Source organism: Sinocyclocheilus rhinocerous, unplaced genomic scaffold (genome assembly GCF_001515625.1).
Source record: "Sinocyclocheilus rhinocerous isolate Xijiao unplaced genomic scaffold, SAMN03320098_v1.1 scaffold2274, whole genome shotgun sequence".
NCBI lineage: Eukaryota > Metazoa > Chordata > Actinopteri > Cypriniformes > Cyprinidae > Sinocyclocheilus > Sinocyclocheilus rhinocerous.
Window position 1 is genome coordinate 219139 of NW_015636081.1, and position 10690 is coordinate 229828.

At 40.4% G+C, this 10690-nt stretch overlaps 1 pseudogene; it reads left to right on the plus strand.

Moving 5' to 3' along the window:
* The window catches only part of LOC107747672 (Down syndrome cell adhesion molecule homolog), a 157292-nt pseudogene that overhangs the window by 135170 nt on the left and 11432 nt on the right, over positions 1-10690 (plus strand).

A 10690-nucleotide genomic window follows, 5' to 3' on the forward strand; every position in this document is an offset into this window, starting at 1 on the left:
GCACCAAAGAGGATGGTGAGACTCATTCCGATTGCACATACATAATGGCTAGGTGACTCCCCTGTCTCAGTTTAATCTATCAGAAACAATAAAAAGGCAATGTCAGTAGTACGCTTCATTCACCAGCCCCAATTCCCTGCTGACCATGTTATCCATGGTGAGTCTGTACCCACCACAGGGTTTTCTGCAGTTTTACTAAATTACACTTTTTTTTTTTTACTTACAATGCAAATGGACAAATGCCTTCTACAGCATACCCTGATAAAACAAATACACATTCTCACACTAAAGTCCCTCCCAAAATTGCATACTATTTCATTACAATTCTCCACTGTGGTCTTGCTATTATTTTGGCATTCACTGACAAAGAAATCAAGCGTAGCGTTAGTTCTGGCAGGTCACGTTAGTCAAGCTCGCATCAGCTGACTCTCAGCTGATCCCCATCTACCTATGGGAATACGACACCTATCTAAGCATTCATATATAAGGTCCCTCAGTATTATCAACAGTTTTCGCATTGCTCAATAGCTAATTACCCTCCATCCCCAACTCCTCCTCTGTCAGTCAGGATTCAGACTTCTGATTCTCCTTTGAATCAGACTAATTCTAAAATGTGTACATAAAATTATTGAACTTTAACAATATTTACAATACATTTATGTTGGTTCTGTTCTGTTTACCCTGGGGGGTTATTGCTGCTCTCCCTGCTTCTCATCCATGCTAGGCTGCATGAATGCGCAGGGAGTTCTTGCCCAGAACAGAACCATACCGCCAATCCAAACTGTATGCTAATAGTCAATCATCTTTGGCGATAGTGGTCCTGACAAAAATGATATTGAGTATCTTACACTTTATAGACTTACCATGTACATTCCCTATTTTTCGCCAATAAAAATAGTTCTAAAGGAAGCCAATGCAGAATCAGACCCTGTGTTTCCACACAATACACAGCAGTGGTGTTAATGAATTAATCAGTGTATTTAACAAATTGGTTGAGTAAATGATTCAATGAATCGCTCAATCAGCCGCTGTCTCTCTGAGCAACACACAGTAGTGGCATTACTGAATTAATCAAGTGTATTTAATGAACTGGTTGAGTAAAAGATTCAATGACTCGCTGATAAGACAATTACTTATCTAACAACCTGTCTTAAATGAGCAATAGGAGTTATAGCTATAAATAATGAAAAGACCCAGTGCTGTTGGAACTCCTTTGGATAATTAGCTAAATGTCAAAGCTGCTTTTTTTCTCCATACAATGGCTTTTGTTCCCTAGACAAATATAAATCAGACTGCAAAGCAAGTATGCTTTTTATTTTTTTATCACATTTTCTAGTGTTTCACACCAATACAAAACCTGAATTTCTGCCATAAACTGGACTGGAGTGTGAAACACTGGATGGCACTTGTGAGAACAATGGTGTCTGCCACGATTTTATTGTTAAATGCTCTTAAATAGAGTGCAACAATGCCAGGCCAATTTTTAGTGGCCTTGTTCCTGGAAGTATTTTTTTTATTCATTGTTCCAAGGAATTTAAAAAAAGTATTTAAGTGTTATAAACCATGTAACAAACCAAGCAGATACGAGGTGAATCACATCATGACAAACTTTGATTTGAAGCAAAAAATTATTTGAAAATTTGACAAAAAGACAAAAGGTACAAGACTATGTTCTTAGCAAATATTTAAGTAGTTTGAGAGCATAATGAAACTGACTTTACATCATAAACACTGCTTCATGGGAGTTGGCAGAAGCTAAAGTGTTCTTTTGGCATGATTTGCTACTCTTTGATTGGTGAAGATTTCTCTGCAGATTCATGGGGGGTTATTGCTGCTCTCCCTGCTCTCATCCATGCTCTCATCCATCCATTGTCAGAGGCAGTAGTTTGTTTGTCACCAATCTTCCATTCTTGATTGTTGAGTGAAATAAAACTTATACAGAAGAGATTTCAGTAAAAACCATCAGCAGGAGTGACCAAAATCAACCTGTTTCGAGTTGTCTAGTGGGATATTCCGCCTTAAGTAAGTCATTTGTAGGTTGACTTTGCTCATTGCACAGACATCTGAACCTAGTGACAAAACCAATCCAAACGGAGAGGTGATTGGTGTGTTTGGGAAATTGTGTAAAGTCACACATCTCACCTTTCCATTAAGTTAGAATAGAACAGCTAGGTCACTTCCTTTGTAGCATACAAGGTGTCTTTTCTAGAGCTTCTCCTCAACAAATTATGTCATTTCTCCTGCTAAAACCAGTTCCTGGCCCTCCGGCTGGAGTCAAGGCAGCTGCTTCCACAAGCTCGGTGGTATTTGTTTCCTGGCTTCCTCCACTCAAACTCAACGGAATCATCCGGAAATATACCGTCTTCTGTTCCAACCCTTACCCCACGGTGAGCTTTATCTGTGGCTCTTTGTGACTCTGGACAGCTCCATAAGGCAGCCCCAAACTTAATTATTCAAATTTACCAAACACAATTTTAATAGAATTATAAGGAATTATGACAGTGCTTCCCTGACCCTGTTCCTGGAGGTACACATGTTGGATGTTTCCCTTATCTGACCTATCCATTTCTGGTCTCGGAGTCTCTACTAATGAGCTGATGAGTCGATTCAGGTGTGTACTTAGGAGGAGTTCGAAATGTGTAGTGTTGGTGTGCCTCCAGGAACAAGGTTGAGAAACAAAGTAGAAGAACATTTCACTATGTAACTCATAACTCTAAAAAAAGTCTATGGGTTTGGGATACTTGAATGACCTACTACATTTGCCAGTGCAGTTTCAATGTTTATTATTGCTTAATGCTTAGTGTTTCTTCTTCTTCCTCTTATTTATTTATTTTTTAATAGTAGGCAATGTAGAGTATAAATCACAGTATGCTAAGGCTGAGCAACTCTGGTCCTCAAGGTCCTACAGAGTTTAGCTCCAACCCTGATTAAACACAACTAGCTGTCTGTAGTTTTCCAATAATTCTGAAAATCTTGATTAGCTTGTTCAAGGTTTTTGATTAGGGTTAGAGCCCAACTCTACAGGAAAGTGTATCTCAAGGATACGCTAGAATTGCCCAACTCTGTGTTATGCCGTAAGCAGTACAGTATTCCATTTTGCAGCACTTTTGCAAGTCATTCTGGATAAGTTAATGCCCTAAATAAGGGGTGTCCAATCCTTCTAGCAGAGTTTACCTCCTTCCATATTTAAACACATCTGAACCAGGTAATCAAGGTCTTCAGGGTCACTAGAAAAACGTCATGGTAGGTGTGTTGGAGCTAAAGTCTGCAGGAAAGTTGCCCTCCAGGAGCAGGATTGGACACCTCTGCCCTAAATGTAAAAACAATGGAAGAGGGTTTCCAACGAATATAATTTTATGTTATTCTTATGAAACCTTTTCATTGGGTATCATTACAGGTGATCAGTGAGTTTGAGGCTGCACCTGATGTTTATTTTCGTCGTTTGACCAACTTGAATCAGAACTGGCAGTACAGCATCTGGGTTGTGGCGGTCACTGCAGCCGGCCGTGGGAATGCCAGTGAAATTATCACCGTAGAGCCCCAAGCTAAAGGTATGGAAGAATGGCACCTGGCAATCAGTCACCCTCTCTGTAACTCTTAGTGTGTAGTAGAAGTATGTGAATTGGGGTGCAGCCATATTGTACCATTAACAGAACCAATATGACACAGAAGAGTTTGTATGAGAGGCTTTGTTCACCATTGTCATGCCATTGTTTGTTTATTTAGCCCCTGCGCGAATCCTGACGTTCAGTGGTACTGTGACCACCCCCTGGATGAGGGACATTGTCCTTCCATGCAAAGCAGTCGGAGACCCTCCTCCAACCATCAAGTGGCTCAAGGGAAAGTATGTTTGATAACTATATTCTTTAGATTTTAATGTAGTCATTTTGTAAAGCTTGTCAAAATTTGTTTATAAAGAACTGTTACTAAAGTGCTGTGCATGAAACTGAAAATGCCTGATGAATTCGTTCTTGTGACTCATACTTGCTATGAAACTGATAATGTTTTCCTACAGTAATGGTACTCCTGTTCCGGTTTCAAACGATGGACGTCGCAGCGCTCACAGCAATGGCAGCTTTGTTATTCGCACTGTCAAAGCAGAGGATTCTGGGTACTACAGATGTGTTGCCAGCAACAACTGGGGTTCAGATGAGATCATGCTAACCCTTCAGGTCCAAGGTGTGTATGGCATCGGATAATCAAATTATTTTCTCTGTAAATCCAAATAGCATTTTTTGTTTTGAATCATTGGCAGGACACAGTTTGTGCCTTGAATTTTTTTTCTGTAATTTATGAAAACAAATCTGTGAAAAAGAAAGGAAAAAGAAGTTTGACATAACCAATAAACACACACGTTACTGAAATTGCATGAGCAAAACAGGTCATTAGTGTAGTGATGTACTGTACAATATGAAGCACAGCTCATACAAACCAAGCAGCTTTCTGTTGGGCAACACATTGAATCTGCATGACCAAATTGAATCTAACGCAAAATCTGCATGTGGAAATCTTTCCTATGAAATGGCTGGATGTCATTCATGAAAATTCTTCAAACAATGGTAAATGTGACTGTACCTTTACTCTCAAAATGTTTCAGTACCTCCGGACCAACCACGTCTCACAGTGACCAAAACCACAACCACCTCCATCACACTGTCCTGGATCCCTGGAGACAATGGAGGAAGCTCCATCAGAGGTTAGACTGCACTGATATCTATATTCCATATATTCATCCACTTATTCTTCACTGTTTGACAAATATGGAACACTATCCACCTAGACCTGTCAAATGGTTTATTTCGCACGCTGTAATTTTTTAATAAACTTGAAGGTCAGCTTTGCATAGTAGGTGCTCTCTATCAATTTACAGCGCCCATGAAAGTGAATAAAACAAAGTGTGGCATTTGGGGTTTATTTTAAATTGGTGTGGTGTTCTCTGTTCAGGCTACATTCTGCAGTACTCTGAGGATAACAGTGAAGAGTGGGGCAGTTTCTCCATCAGCCCCAGTGAGCGGTCTTACCGTCTAGAGAAGCTAAAGTGCGGTACTTGGTACAAGTTTACTCTTACTGCACAAAATGCAGTTGGTCCTGGACGCATCAGTGAAATCATTGAGGCTAAAACCCATGGGAAAGGTAAAAATATTTTTTTTATATATATATATATATATATATAATTTATAGTTAATTATGCTGATCACTAGTGGCTAAAATACATGACTGACAACTGAATGGTAGCCTAACTGAATTGTAACCTAATGCTGATTCAAAGCAGGCTATGAGCTATTATGCCCTTGAGCAAGGTGCATAAAAACCCTCTTGAAATAAAACCACCAGTTTTCATTACTGTGTTCACATATGTCATATTGAAACACGTTGGGAGATCATCCTAAATGTTTGTCCCTTTCTCATTAATGGCCAATAACAAAATCTGAGAACACTGAGAACATAATAATAAAAAAAAAACTATGTGAAATATTGAAGTGAAATGGGCATTATTCCATATTACATTTTTGTAAACAGTAGTCTGCTTTCATGTCACACGACATGAAATAGAAATAACATGTTAGTGTGATACTTTGATATTAGCATGAAATCATAGCCACGATTTGCTACTTGCTAAGTATAGTGTGCAGGGTCATTCTCATTCCGGATTACATTTACATCTGGATTACATTACCTTTGGTCTGTTTTCCCTGAATGTGTATACTGTATCTGCTTTTAGTTTATTCCTATGAGTAGACTAGCATACATATGTTGTTAAAGCTAAAAGCACATGGGCTGTGTCCGAAATCCCCCTATACCCTTATATAGTGCACTATTTGAAGGGACAGCAATTTTGTAGTAGTGTCCGAAACCATAGTGGACATTATCAGGTCCACTCATTCAGTCCCATAATGCACTGCAATAACAAGTGTACCACCAATGTACTCTGAGTGTCGCACCGAATGACTTCCATACAGGTGTAAGTTCCTTTTTACTTGATTATTAAATTAAGTTTATACAAGTTAGTTGTCAGCGGACTACTATAGCAGCAAGCGCAAACTGCACAAAAGCTGCAGCCCTTCCAGCACACTTATAGTGTCCAAATTTGCTCACTCATTTTTATTCAATCTTTAAAGTGGGCTATATTAGTGGAGTAATGTATAGAATAGTGAATGAGTGTATCAGGCCAATTTACGACACACCTATTTCCTACAGCTTATTTTGGTTTCATAGGATAGATCTTGGATTGCTAAGTCACTTTTAATAAAATTGCATGCTAAATAACTACTTAGCCTATATATTTTATTATTAATCATCATTTGCAATCGAAGTTTGACCATTTTCTCTAACTTCAGGTTTACATTATCTCTCACTTCTCCACATTATCAGAGCCACAATTCGCCAAAGATCATGAGCTTTTCTCAAGTATCAACTCTACCCGTGTGGAGCTCAACCTCATTGGTTGGAACAATGGCGGCTGTCCGATCGACTCCTTCACACTGGAATATCGACCGGTGGACACTACGAAATGGACCATGGTGAAGCGAGATTCTCTCACCAAAAACCACATTCTCTACGACCTACAGGAGGCCACCTGGTACGAGCTCCAGATGAGAGTGGGCAACAGTGCAGGAACAGCAGAGAAGAGGGTTCTGTTCGCCACTCTAAATGTGGATGGCAGTGAGTACTACGTCTTATATTACCACACAGGGTCAAAAGCAATGTCGTCTCAGTTAGGTGTTTGGAAGCATTTGCTTAAATGACTTAACCAGCAAGAGTTACTTGATCAGACCTTATTGTCTAACCAGCACTTTTTGCTGGAAAAAAGCATGGCGATGCTGATCTACCAGTCAGACCAGCACTAAATCAACAATAAACAGCATAAAACAGTGGAAGATGATCTAAAAGTTGAATTGATCAAAAGTTGGTTATAACCAGACTTTTAAAAATCTAAATTGTCCATCAGCTGCTCAAACTTCTCTCTCCAGGCACAATTGCTCCATTGCCGAAGACTGTGGACCCCAGCCAGGAGAATAGGCAGGGCAATGAGGGACTTAAGATGATGGTCACAATCATCTGTATTCTGGTGGCAATTTCCATGGTCTTCATTGTTCTTCTGGTATTGAGGAGAAGAAGAAGAGAGCAAAGGCTCAAGAGATTACGAGGTGTGTAGACACATGCCATATCTAGCGAACAAACATCATAGCTACTTGAGGACGTTCTGATACATTTCTTAATACACTCTTAATATTAAACAATATTTTGCAATTCATAACTTCCTTATTTCTTTTATTTCAAAAGATGCAAAGAGCCTAGCAGAGATGCTAATGAGGTAAATTACTATGGTATTGGCTTATAAATCAGTGCACTTTGTCATAAAGTAGTACATGTAATTGTTTTCTGTTTGGATGTGTGTCTCCAGTAAAAATGCACGTACACCAGACACTGTGAACAAACAGCAGCAGACTCTGAGGATGCACATCGATATCCCACGTGCTCAGCTACTCATCGAGGAGAGAGACACTATGGAGACAATCGGTAAGAGACCATTGTGCAATGTTAGTGGTTTGCCTTTCCCTAAAGGCCCCGATTGTATATTGCTTGATGGTGGTCTTCTCTACTTACATTAGCCTGGTTGCCTCTGTCTTTCAGATGACCGCTCCACGGTGCTGTTGACGGACAATGACTTTGGAGAAACATCTAAACAGAAGTCCTCAACCGTCACCCATACAGTGCATTACCAGTCTCTATCTCAGGCCACTGGACCACTAGTAGACGTGTCTGACGCTAGACCTGGTACAAGTAAGAATTGAACTAGTCTGCTTGGTTATGTTGATGACTTAAATTCTCATATAGCTGCCCACTTGTGTAGATGACTTAATAGAAACACAGTCAGTTACACATTGTGTTTGACATCAACAAAATGTCCAATAGTAGTCTATAGCAAATATAGTACATATACAAAAAAAAAAAAAACCCGGGTCATTTCCAATTTACTATCAGATGTATATAGTCTGCTAGATCAAAATTTGTGAAACTCAAATCATAGTGTATTTGACATAGGATACCATAGAATACTAATTCTACCAGAAAGACTCGGGAGGCAAGAGAACGTCTGAATAAGATTTATTTAACAAGTAGTATGCAAATTGGTTGCAAATAGATGATATGATAAAGTTATTTGGCGTAGGCCCCGTCCATAGTCCGAATACAGAGGGTTGCAGATACTAGCTGTTCCTGCCTGAAGATGAAGGCAGGGGCAGAGCCTACCCCCTGATGTATGGACAGAGACCGACCTGGTGGTGGGGGGGAGGATGGGGTGAACGCCTGCGTCAGTATCTGTGAACGCAGTAATAAGTGAGAACAGAACTTACATACTCCAGGGGCCTGTACCATGATGGTAGATGAACAAATTCAGAGTTACAGGATTAGTTTTGAGTTGACAAAACCAAACCACTCCAATCCTTGTCCATGAAAGAGGACAAATTAAAGAAATAATCTTGTTCTATTAGTGCAGTCACAAGTGAAACTTGTGAAGTTATATATATATATAGCGATTTTAAATTTTTTAAAGCATTATCTATTGATTCTACCACTTATGTATATTACATATGATCTGTATATATTAATATTCATTTAAAATAAATGCTTTATAATAATTGTTAAACTAAAATTGCTTGTGTGTAATGGATTAATAGTAATATAAATCATATTATAATTATATAAATCATACATAAATCGCAATTATCATTAAAGCCAGACAATTTTGTTGTATTTTTTTAAGGTACTTTATAGTGACCTTTAATTTGTAGGAAGAGAAACTGGGGGAGTGACTTTTTTTGCGTCAGACATTTGCGTCAGTCACTTTGCTCACATCTGATTGGTTCAATTTCAGTTTGGATTTCTTACCCAGAACATAACCTGCCCTGGAGCAGGTTAGCTGTGCAGTGTAAGTTACTATGGCAATGAATGCCTAGTAATATAAATCATATTATAATTATATAAATCATACATAAATTGCAATTATCATTAAAACCAGACAATTTTGTTGTAATTTTTTAAGGTATTTTATAGTGACCTTTAATTTGTAGGAAGAGAAACTGGGGGAGTGACTTTTTTTGCGTCAGACATTTGCGTCAGTCACTTTGCTCACATCTGATTGGTTCAATTTCAGTTTGGATTTCATACCCAGAACATAACCTGCCCTGGAGCAGGTTAGCTGTGCAGTGTAAGTTACTATGGCAATGAATGCCGCTAAAAGCCAAGCCACTTTCATGGTACCTAAAACCCAGGATTGGTGCAAACTAAACTGAAATTTATCTGGCTAGCCAGCTAATCTGGCTTCATGGTACAGGCCCCAGGTGTCGAGTGATGATTGGCTAGATCTATGAGTGATGAATGACATGACATTAGAGTCTTTCCGGTAGAACTTGCGCTAGAGCTCCCAATTCTACCAGAAAGACTCGGGAGGCAAGAGAACGTCTGAATAAGGTTTATTTAACATGTAGTGTGCAAATTGGTTGCAAACAGATGATATGATAAAGTTCTTTGGAGTACGCCCCGTCCATAGTCCAAATCCAGAGGGTTGCAGATACTTGCTGATCCTGCCTGAAGATGAAGGCAGGGGTGGAGCCTACCCACCAAGGAGAGGAAAATTGATACCCACCAGTTGGAGTGTTTCTTAGAAGTTGTTCCTAGAATATTTAGGCAAAGAAAAAAGGTTAATATTAATAAAATAATACAGTCATTGACAGGTGTTAAAATAATTTAACAGAGGGAATCATTAAGTTGTTTTGCCTAAAGTGTTGCGAGAAAGGCCATGTAGGCCGTGAAAGACTGCCACGTCAGGCTGGGGTACGAAAAGGCCACATAGGCCGTGAAAGACTGCCACATTAGGCCAGGGTACGAGGAAGACCACGTAGACCGTGAAAAGAGGGCCACGTTAGGCCGAGGTATGAAAAAGGCCACGTAGGCTGTGAAGACTGCCATGTTAGGCCGGGGTACAAGGAAGGCCACGTGGGCCGTGAAAGAGGGCCACGTTAGGCCAAGTAAGACTGAAGCCAATAGATATGAGGAAACAGAGTGAAACCACCAGAAGCTGCAAAGATAAACATGCCTTGATTACAACTTAAAGGTGCCTGCTGAGCGTTTGAGATAGTTACTAGAATTCGAATGGGGAGGATGACCATGTACACAACAGCTTGACAGAGGAGGCTGAACCCCAAGTTCTGCTGCGTTCGTAGTGGCACCCGTCCAAAAGAATGACCTCTGTGAAGATAAGGTGATAGCCAAGGTTCTCTGCATCTACGATCAGGGGATTCTTAGTCTCAGCCTCAGACGTCATGCCCACGGACCATTGGTTGAGACTAAGAATCCCCTGAGACTGAGACTAAGAATCCCCTGATCGCCGGTGTCAGTATGTGAGAACAGAACTTATATACTCCAGGCAGGGCCGTCCTTAGGGGGGTGCCACTGGTGCGGTTGCACCGGGCCCCGCGCTTGAGGGGGCCCTGCGGCGAACGGACCGAGGGGGACCAAAACCCCCCGACCCGGAACACGGACCGAGGGGGGCCACCCTCCCTACCTCGCACCGGGCCCCGCGTCAGCTAAGGACGGCCCTGACTCCAGGTGTCAAGTGATGATTGGCTAGATCTGTGAGTAATGAATGACGTGACATTAGAGTCTATCCGGTAGAACTTGCGCTAGA